The sequence below is a fragment of the Ochotona curzoniae genome, unplaced genomic scaffold (assembly GCF_017591425.1).
Source record: "Ochotona curzoniae isolate NIBS_2020 unplaced genomic scaffold, NIBS_Ocur_1.0 contig_1014, whole genome shotgun sequence".
Lineage (NCBI taxonomy): Eukaryota > Metazoa > Chordata > Mammalia > Lagomorpha > Ochotonidae > Ochotona > Ochotona curzoniae.
The window spans coordinates 45231298-45241828 of NW_024464920.1; positions in this window are offsets into that span (position 1 = coordinate 45231298).

Below are 10531 nucleotides of genomic sequence, written 5' to 3' on the forward strand. Positions count from 1 at the left end.
CTCTGTCTTCTGGAATCTCACCCTCATTAGGTAGTTCTACTCGAACCCCCCTGGGCTCGGCTCATGGCAAGGGCCAGAAAGTGACTAGTGAAGGAGCGGCGAGTGAACAAATACACGGGGTCCCAGGCATGCAGGCTTTGAGACAGCTGATCCGGACGGCAGAGCTGGCCGAGGCCCTGGGGACCCAGCTAGGAAGCCAGAACAAGGCCTGCGGTGAGCTGAGGAGTCACTGTCGCTACAGCAAGATGCCGAAGCATCCCGGCCTCCAAAGGGGTCAGGGTGGGAGGTGTTTACCATGTCCGGAGTCTGCCTGGCTGGATGTTTTGCAAGTTCACATGCATGTCACCAGAAGCTGGAAAGGCAGGAGCTGTTGACCCCATTCCACAGATGAGCTAAGTGAGGCCCAGAGGATGGAACGTTTGCCCAACCCAAACTATGCTCATTTTTCTGGCAGCATTCAAAGTCCTTGGGGGCCCTGAGGTTGCCCCTGAGCTCATGCTCCAGAGGGGAGGAAACTCTGGCTGTCACTAGGAACTCAGCCCCTCCTCCCTCCCACGCCACCCCCATCCCATGAGTAACGTGGCACCCAGAGGGCGCTCAGCCTGCGAGGTGCTCCCTGGAAGTTGTGCAGGGTGTCCTGGGCGCTGCACCTCGCCGGAGGGCGGCTGGGGCGGGATGCGGATACATATACCGCCCCGCTTCTCCACACACACATACATGCATGCATTTGGGGTTGGCACATGTGCCGGCTCCTGGGGGCGCCTCTGCTGATGGGTCAGCATCCCCAGAGGGGAGAGAATTGGTGGGGAACAGCCTGGGTAACCAGCCAGGCAAGAGTTGCAGCCGGCATCCTGTGTGCCAGGCGCTGGGTGGGGGAGGAACAGGCTCAGCATCCCTCTGAGAATAGGCACGGCAGGCTGACCACTGGGGGCCAGGGCCCTAGCGTCAGGCTACCCACCCCAGGGTCCTGCTCGTTCTTGGCTGGGCTACACAGGACCTGGGCCCCCTGGAGCCTCTTCCCAGTAGAAGGCTGTGCAGCACCCACCACGGGGCTTCTACTGCAGGCCCGTAGTGTGACATCATTACAGGAAGGGACTGGAGGGGACCTACTGCAAGTATCCACCCTCCTAGATGAGTCTTACTTGCCCATTGAGCAGAGGAGAAAACCAAGGGAGCCACCAAGGTCCCGCAGCAGGTGCCATGGGAGGCGCTGTTGTCCCCCTTCTGCTTGGCTGTGCTTTCTTTGTCCCCAAAGTATCCGCCTCATTTGCACTGCTATTGCAGAGTACTGCAGAAGAACAAAAAGAACCACTTTTTCTCAATGCTGCAGAGTTGGGATGTCCCACACCGAGGTCCCAGGTCCCAGCATCAGAGAAGGACCTTCCTGCTGTGTCATCCCCATGGCAGAAGGTGAGAGGATGGGGGGGGGTGGTGGCACAGAGCAATGGAGTGAACTCGAGGGCTCACACTGCTTTGCTCACAGCCCACCTGCCCCCACCTCTCAACACTGCGCACCTGTGATGAAGTTTCCAGCCCTTAAACTTTGGACCACCCCCTCAAACCCCAGCACCAGGAGGGGTGGAGGTCTCTGGGCTGTGTCTAGAGATTGGCTGGGGGACACAGAAGAGGGAGAGAAGATCTGGGGGAATCTGGCTATGTCACAAACTGCTTCCAGAAGCCCAGGACACCGGGTCACACGTGGGGTTGAGGGGAAGGACTGTAAGCATGCAGGCTGGGGCTCAGGGACAGAACACCGGGGCCTCGTTGTCAGAGGTGTGACCGCGCACGAGCCACAGGGCTGTGACCGCACACGAGCCACAGGGCTGCAGCGTCCACCTTTGCAAAATGGTGGCAGGATCTACCTCGGAGAGTTGCTGTTGGAACTCAGCAGTCGGACAACCGTCTGAAGCCGTCTGGCACATTCTCATTCGTCAAATGGGGTTGGACTGCAGTGGGGATTAAACAAGTCTGTGAAGGAACTGGTACATTCTGCAGTGCATGGAGATCGGCGTGAGACACGATGAGAGCCTGGCACCCGGGACGTGCCACTAGAAGTGCAGCCAAATAGGTAGATAGGGCCAATAGTCCACACGTCAGGTGGCGGGCCGATGAAGGCAGGGTGGAGGGAGGTAGATGGAGGGATGGATGGATATATCAGTGAACACGGAAAGATAACTTTTAGGGTAGACCAACAGGTGGAAGAGAGAGTGTGTAAAATACATGAGTGAGTGACTCATACATGAACAGGTGGATGGAGAGGATGAGTGAACAGGTGATGGTCTCGGCGAAGGTTCCAAAGTCATGAGACAGAAAGACTGGTGGTTGTTCAGACTGATGGGTGGGTGGATGGGTAGGAGGGCAGGCGGGTGGGCATTTTGGGTAGATGCATTGAAATTTACTTCATGGGCCAGAGTGGCGGACAACAGGTGGCAGTGGACAAACTGAGTTGTGCTTAGCAGGTTGATTCTTCCTCTTGAACTGCAGCCGAGGCGCTGGTTCAGCAGAGCTGCTGGGGCTGCTAGTGAGGTAGGGAAGAAGGTAGGCTCAGGGGCCACCTGCTCTTCCAGGGCAGCCCTGCCGGGGACAGAGTGATGGCTGCTTCCTGGATCCTGCGGTCCCTGCTGGGAGGAAGCCTCATCCCTGCCCCTACCCCACCAGGATACACAGTCCTCCACCGGGCATGTGTGTGTGTGTGCGTGTGTGTGTGTGTGTGCGTGTGTGTGTGTGTACACGGGCAGCCTGCAGGAGGCACCCTGGGCCCCAGCAGCAGAGCAGCGGCACCTGCCCAGTGCTGTGTCAGTGCTGGGGTGGAGAGGGTACCTGTGGCCCCAGAGCAAGGCCGATCCATGGTATGCCCCTAGAGAGTCCTTGGATCTGGCCCAGAAGAACAAAACGTCCTGGATGCTGTGGCCTCCGCAGCGGCTGGGGGACCCAAAGTTGCACTGACATACTGGAGTTGCCCGATTCCCAGGTGGGCTGTACCTGGTACAGCCCTCCCAGGGTGCCCCTGGTCGCTCCCTCACCTCCTGCTCTGCATGTTTTAACCACAGTGCTCCACCCCTGCACCAGCTCCTGGCAAACAACACTTTTTAATGTGCTTACTTGTTTTATTGATTGGTCTGCTGGGTGCTGGTACATGGTGCATCCGGGTGCCTGTCCTGTGCTAGCGCCCCCGTGAGGTCATTTGTGGATTCTGCACATTGTAAATCTGGTTTACAGCTGAGAAGGTAGAGGAAGGACGCCGACGCCGGGGGGCAGCTCACAAGAGGATCTGGAGGCATTGTATTCCAGGAACCGGACCTTGGCCAGGCCTGCATCTGTAGAATGGGACAACAGTCATCTCACCTGACTGGGGCTGCTGTGAGAATCGAGAGTGCCTGTGGACACCATGTAAGCAGCGTGCCTGGGGCTCAGGGTGTTGCAGTAAGCCAGTGGGACTTGCTGATTTCTCAGACAAACCCATGGCCTGGGCTTAATGTAATCCAGGAATAGGCCACTGATGGCTGGGGTCAGAGGTCAGCTTCCTAATTTATGGGCCCTTCCTGGCTCCCAGCTGCCTCCCGGGGACATCTCACAGCTGTCAGGGCAGGGCCGCCTCGGAGGGGCGGGGGCGGGCGGGGGACAGGAAAGGCCTCTGAGCTTTCCCAGGACTGGAGGCTGCTAAGGGGCTGCTCTCCCAAATCTTCCAGCAGCAGCTGGGCTGGCGGCTGCCGTGGCTTTCCCAGACTCTGCTGGCCTCACTGGTCCCGGTCAGCCCTGTCAGCGAGGGCATAGGCGCAGAGTCTCTGCAGACGAGGGGGAAGGGCCTGGCCTAGGGGAGGGCTCCTCAGCTGGAGCTCGCTGTCCCGTCCTGTGTCAATGTGGTTGCGTGGATCAGGCAGAAGCCCTGCGTCTCTGCTGTCAGGGGCCACACTGTCAGTCTGGCCAGCTGAGGAGGTGGACGGCTGGGAGCAGGAACCATGGGCAGGACTGGTACCCGGGGCTGCCCGCACCCCAAGTCGTGTCTCATCCATCGCACCCCTAGGCTGGGGCCAAGAAGGAGACCAGAGCTGAGGCCACACAGTGAAAGGACTGAGTCCGAACTCTGGCCACCTACCGAGGCTCTTTTCATTGGAACACTAGATTGCAGAGCACGGTGAAAGATGGACCGTGCCCCGCTGCCCCATCCCCTCCCACATCCAAGGTGCCCCAGAGAGGAGGATGCTACATCATCTCAGAGAAGTCCCGTGAGGTACCTGGGGGTCACACAGTGACCACAGTGCCAAGAGGAAGGCCTGGCTTGAATCTCCAAGTTCCAACCCGCCTGCCTCCAGGACTCGCCCCTCTTCCCACCCCTCCCCCTCGGCGCGCTGGAGGAAGTGGAGAAAGTTGAAGGAAGCTGTGGTCCCTGGGACCTAACCCCAGGGGAGGAATTCCCTTCAAGATTGGCCTCGGAGAGTTGGATAACTCGCTGGCGCCATCTAGTGACAGCGAAGCGGCCTCAAGAGCCAGAGGCTCGGGAACAGTTCCCAGCAGGGGCTTCCCTCATCTCCACCCAGCTAGGGCCTCCCTCAGCAGCCCTGGACAGCGGGAGCAGCCCAGTCAGGGGCTGGCCCGGGCCTGGGGCAGCTGAAGGACTGGCAGGGAGGCAGAGCTCGCTGCCAGCCTGAGCAGGGAGAGCATGCAGAACCCTCTCTCCCTCCCCTACCTTCCCTGGGACTCAGTGGGGATACAGGAGCCCCAGAGTGTGGCCAAGAGGTCCCTAGCTCCAGATGAGGCCGAGGATGTGGCTGGCAGGAGCTGAGTGCAGGCTAATCCTTCACGAGGGGAGAGGGGAGGCAGATCACAGCTCCTCCATACAATTTTGTGATCCATGGCTAAAGAAATCCTATGATTCTCAGGTCAATCGTGCTGAAAAAAAAAAATCCATCATTCTAAGAGGCACAGAGAGCCCAGTCTGCAAGTAATTTATGTATTCAGCCACCAGCAGCCTAGCCTGACCGTGAGGGCTGCCTGAGCCCTGTGGTCCAAATGGCTCACTGTCTGCAGGTCGCTCAGTGCCGTGGGGACAATCAGAACAAAGAGAACTGGACAGGATGGCGCAAGGAAGTGAGCTCTGTGTCCAGACAGCCGCGGTTGATGCTAAGAGTGGCTACTGAGTGCGTCCCCTGGACCGCTGTGTGAGCTGACCTGGTGATATCTGTGATCCGTGACATTGATGTGTTTGAAAGGCAGAGAGAGGAAGGGAAGAACAGATCCTCCCTTTATGTCATCACTCCTGGAATGACTGCAGCAGCCCAGGCTGGGCCAGGCTGAAACCGGGAGCCAGGAACTCCATCCAGGCCTCCCATATGGGCGATGGGGACCCAAGTCCTTGAGTTCTTGGGTCCCTTGAGTCCTTGAGACCCAAGTCCCAGCAAATTAGCCAGGAGCTGCGACTCCCTCTACCTCTTATATAGATGAGTTAGTGAGATCAGAATGGGAGAGGTGCCAGCATCAGCACCAAGTGGGTTCCAAGTGGGGCTCCTCCAACCCTCAGGCTGTAACCCCAAAGCCTGCTCCTCCAAAAAGAACCTGGGACCTCTCTGTTCTCCGCATCGCAGAATGCTCTGGAACATTCTTCCGAGTCTGCCCATCTCTGGTTTGGTTTTGTGCACAATCCACACACATTCAGTCAGTCAGGCTCAACAGAGAGGGCCAGAGCTATGGTCTATCCCGCCTTGCAGAAGGTACCCAGAGCTATGGTCTATCCCGCCTTGCAGCCAGTACCCAGAGCTATGGTCTATCCCACCTTGCAGAAGGTACCCAGAGCTTCCCAGGCCCTAGATTTCACAACTGAGTACAGTCCCCTCCCCCAGTGAGAGTGCGCCCATTGTCCCAGCATGTAACTTGCACGTGGCTTCTACCCAGGTCGCCCAGATCACTTGCTCTGAAGAAAGCAACTGCCACACTAGGAGGACACCCAGGGGTCCGAGGCTTCCTGCCATCACCCAGCAGGTGCTCACAGGTCAGGGCCCCCAGCGCTGACTCAGCCTTCAGGAGCTGCAGCCCTGACCAACAGCCTGAGCTGCAGCCATTCAGTGAGCTCCCTGCTGGTCCCCCAGAAACTGCCGGACAGGGAAGAACCCACAAAGCTTCAGGGCGGGGGTGCTGGACTGTGCTGTGCACCTTCACTGAGCCCTCAAGAATACATGGGTGCTGAATGATCATGGCGGCCCCGCCCCTCATGGCCCCGCCCCGTGCTGGTACCAGGCAGTCCTCCCAGTGCGCTAAAGCAACTGTGTGCGGCAGCTGCCACCCTGTGCCCAGGTCACAAACAAAGCAGGGGCACTGTGCCATTGAAGGCCCATTCCACATTGCACCAACCACTCCGAGACCCTGGGGGGTCACTGCTACACTACGTTGCCTGGGTGGCCCTGGTTTGTCCCAAAGTCCCCCCAGGAGGCCGGGACGTGCCTGCTGTCTCGAAAGCAGGGTTGTGTTGGGGCTGACGCCTGCGCTGTGTGGACATGAGCAGACTGCAGGGTTGGGAAGGGCATGGCTCCTGGCCCCAGCAGGCTGCTGAGATCACCGCCTGTCACCTGCTCTCGGATGCCCATGAGACAGGAAGGGCAGGGCGGGAGGGGCAGGGCAGCTCCTGTTGCCGCGGGGGTGGGAGGCCAGGGCAGGGGCGGGCAGAGAGCTGGGGCTCCGGTTGCAGTTGGCTTTGTCATCACCTTGTCTCTTGGCAGAACTGCCAAGGTCATACACCCTGGGGTGCCGGCTGGGCCCAGCAAGGACTCCATCCTCTGCATCCAAAACAAGGCTTCAAAGGCAGAGCCAGAGAGAACCCCAGAAAGCCCCAAGCCCCGGTGTTTTCCAAGAGGAGCCTGCAAGGGGGTTGGGGCTTCTGGAATATCCTGCAGAGCAGACCCCTCGTGGAACATTCGTGGAACCTCAGTCCAGGTCCTGGCTCTACCCCTCACCCTCAACCTCTCTGTGCTTATGAAAAAATCCTTCTGAAAACCTGGGATGAAAGGAGTCTGGCCTGTGACAGGTGCTCATGACCTCACGACCTGTCACTTGCATGAGGTCCTCCAGTAGCCCTGCCCAACAGCTGAAAGGTTTATTTTAATGCAGACAGTTTTAAAATCCATGCATGCCTTTTTACCACCCAGACCCTCACACGCGTGCATTTCACGTTTTTGTACCAGCAGAAGATCATCTTAAAAAAAAAGTATGTATTTTTATTGGAAGGGCTGATTTACCAAGAGAAGAACAGAAAGAGAAAAAAAAAATCTTCCGTCTACCAGTTTACTCCTGAAATGGCCACAATGACCAAAACTGAACTGACTTAATCTGAAGCCAGGAGCCTCTTCCAGGTCTCTCACATGGACGCAGGGTCCCCAGGCTTTGGCCCTTCTTCTGCTGCTTTCCCAGACCATAGCAAGGAACTGGATGAGAAGTGGAGCAGCCAGCATACAAACCAGTGCCCATGAAGGAAGCTGGTGCTTGAAGGTGGAGGTTTAGCCTGTTGAGCCTGGGCGCCAGTCCCAAATCTCATGTTTTGATTCTGTTTTCCATAAAGTGTTTCAAGGACCATTGTAACAACTATTTCCATGGAGCTCTCCTTAATATTTGATTTGATTTGATTTGTTTGAAAGAGGGGGAGGAGGGGACAGAGGAGTAGAAGGAAGAGAGAGAGAGAGAATCAATCCTAACTGCTGGCTTATTTCCTAAACGCTTGCAACCGTCAAGGCTAGACCAGGCCAAAGCCAGGCGCTGGGGATGCAATCCAGGTGTCCCTGGCAGGAGGCAGCGCCTGGGGGCAGGAGCCCACCCACTCGGACCATCACCACTGCCTACTGATATCGCATTGGCAGAGTCCAGCCAGGCGCTCAGCATGGGCAGCGGGCAGCTTAGCCCCACTCTGGCCAGGCAGAGCTCTCAGTGTCACTGGTGGGCACTGGTGCTCACAGCCACCCCAGATGCCCCAGCAACTGGGGCCAGGGAAGGGCCCACTCCTGAGCCACTGACTGCCTATCCCCCACCACCACGCTTAGGCCCCAACCTGGAGTTGCCATCCAACTTTAGGGGCCGTAAAGAGCTGAGTCCACTGAGGGAGACTTCGAGGGGCCAGGGCTGGAGAGGGAGGGTAGCTACACTGACCCTTGCGGACACAGGCCTAGGCACCCTGCTCATATGATTCTAGATGATTCTGCCTCTCTCTTCTCGCTCTGGCCCCCAGACCCCAGTCCCTGTGGGATCGTTGACAAAACCAGAGCCTGCTGCCCTCTGCCACCCCCACCCACCTGTCTCCTGTGCCCCAGCCTCTGGGATATAATTGTCACCAGGACTAGGGCTGGCATCCAAGGACAGGGCAGCCTGCCATCAGCACGTCCCATGAGCCAGCCCTGGCTGGGTCCTCTGCCCTTGAATCCCTGCCAATGCCCTTTGTGTTTTTAGGGGTCCAGCCTGCCAGGGTGAGGGCAGGGACCCCTCTGTGACTTGGGGTGGCCTGAGGCCGGTGACAGCAGCTGTTTCCTGCGCTGACACATGCCTGTTCTGGCTCTCACCTTCTGGTCCAGAGAGCCTTAGGCAGCGTGGCTGGGAACACCCTCTCTGCAACTTTGAAGAAAGTCAGCCACCCTCTCCAGGCCTCAGCCTCCCCAGCTGCAGAATGGCTGTAGCTCTCACGTAATGGGACAATTGGAAGGTTAACGGGCTAACACCACGTGGGCAGGGCTGAGTCCAGGCACTGCATACACTGCGGCCATTGTGATCAAGAGTGCAAAGGACATCCCAAGGGCAGAGGGAAGGGCAGGGGTGGCATCTGGCCCAGGCTCAGGGCCTTGGGGTTCTGGCTCCAGCTCTGCCATCCCCTGCTCCATGACCTTGGGCAGGTGGCATGCCTGCTCTGGGCCACAGCATCCTGCTGCACAAGGCAGAGTCCCTGGACTAACGTGCGGCAGTCAGCTGGGTCCTTCTGGTCTATTTTTGCCCACGACCCTTCTGCCACTCTGGACCTGGTCCAGGGGCTTTCCTGTGGTTCTGCTTGTGTGCAGAAGGCAGGGCCAAGCCCACTGCACCTGCCAAAGCCTCACAGCAGTCCTCTCTAGGCTTGCAAACTTCTTTTCGAAATCTACAGACTTCCTGGCAAGTTATGGAGTTGCACATCCCCAATCCTTCCCATAGGAAGATGAGGGCGGGGGGAAGAAAACGTAATGTCGGCCAAGATGAGCAGGGTCGGGACTCCTGCCTCAGACACCCCCAAGACCACCATGTGTTGGAGACAGAGAGATGGACAGAGAGAGAGAGGAGGGTGGCAGCAGTACCCTTAGCACCAACCCCCACCTGTGTGGCCAGGAGGGACCTGGACAAGCAGGGTCACCTGTCCACTGGGGCATCCTGAGCGACTTCTGTCTCCTCTGGCTTTGGTTTACCCACATGCAAACAACACACCTGTGATCAGTGCCCCCCCAGGGGTCCTTGAACTCTGACCCCTAGGTCCTATGGGGCTGAGACACTGGAGAGTACTTGGCAGTGAGCATGCCAGCATCCTCTCCCTCCTTCCTCTTCAGCATTGGTCTACAGGGAGCTGTGGTTCAGAAAGGGGGAGACGTTTTCCCAAAGCCACACAGCAGCTGGCAGAGGCCAGGTGGGGCTGCCTCATGGCTGCCCCACTTCAATGACCTAGCAGTGTACATGGCCTGCCCGAGGGGTCAGCAGACGCCATGCACACCCCACCAGCCCCTCTCCTCCCTCCCTCAGCGACACTGTGCCCCTGAGACCCCTTCACAGGGGGAAGGCGAGAAAACCTGGGGAGAAAGGCCCGGCTGCTCCCCACCCACTGTCACGGGGATAGAGGAGCGAGGGGAGGCAGGCTGTGCAGGCATTCAACCTTGCAAAGGCCTTTGGGGACGGAAGCCATGATGTTCTTCTCCAGGGCCCGGACGGGGGGCCTGGCCTGCTTCAAACTGTGCCCCTGGAGGCTGACCTGGAGCTGGGGGCACCTCACACTCTCCAGGGTGGCCTGTGGGAAAGGACTTTGCAGCATGCCCCCGGTGCCAGCCTTGCATCCCGCATCTTGGGTCCCCAGCCCCGCCATGACCAGTTTTGAAAAATGTGCTTATTTATTGGAAAGGCAGTTACAAAGAGATAGGGAGAGACAGAAATATTCTGTCTGCTGCTTCACTCCCCAAATGGCAGCAATGACCAGGGTTCATCTGGCTCTCCCACGTGGGTGCAGACACCCAAGCACTGGCTTCAAATGGACACTCCCATGCAGGGCAAGAGGTGAAAAGCTGGTGACATGGATGTGGCCTGCCCGGGGAACATCACACAAGGAGGACCACATCCTCCACACAAGGCCATCCTCACGGTGGCCACCAGCACCCCCTGCAGGCGCCGAGTGGGAATCTGGTGGCCAGACCCCAGCTGCCAGGGTCTGCAGGTCCTGCCCCAAGACGGGCATCCAGTGTCACATCCTGGCTCTGGGGACTGATGGCCTGGTGCCCCTGACCTGCCATTTAGCACTGAAAGCTGAGAAGCGCTGCCTCCCTCCACCAGCTGG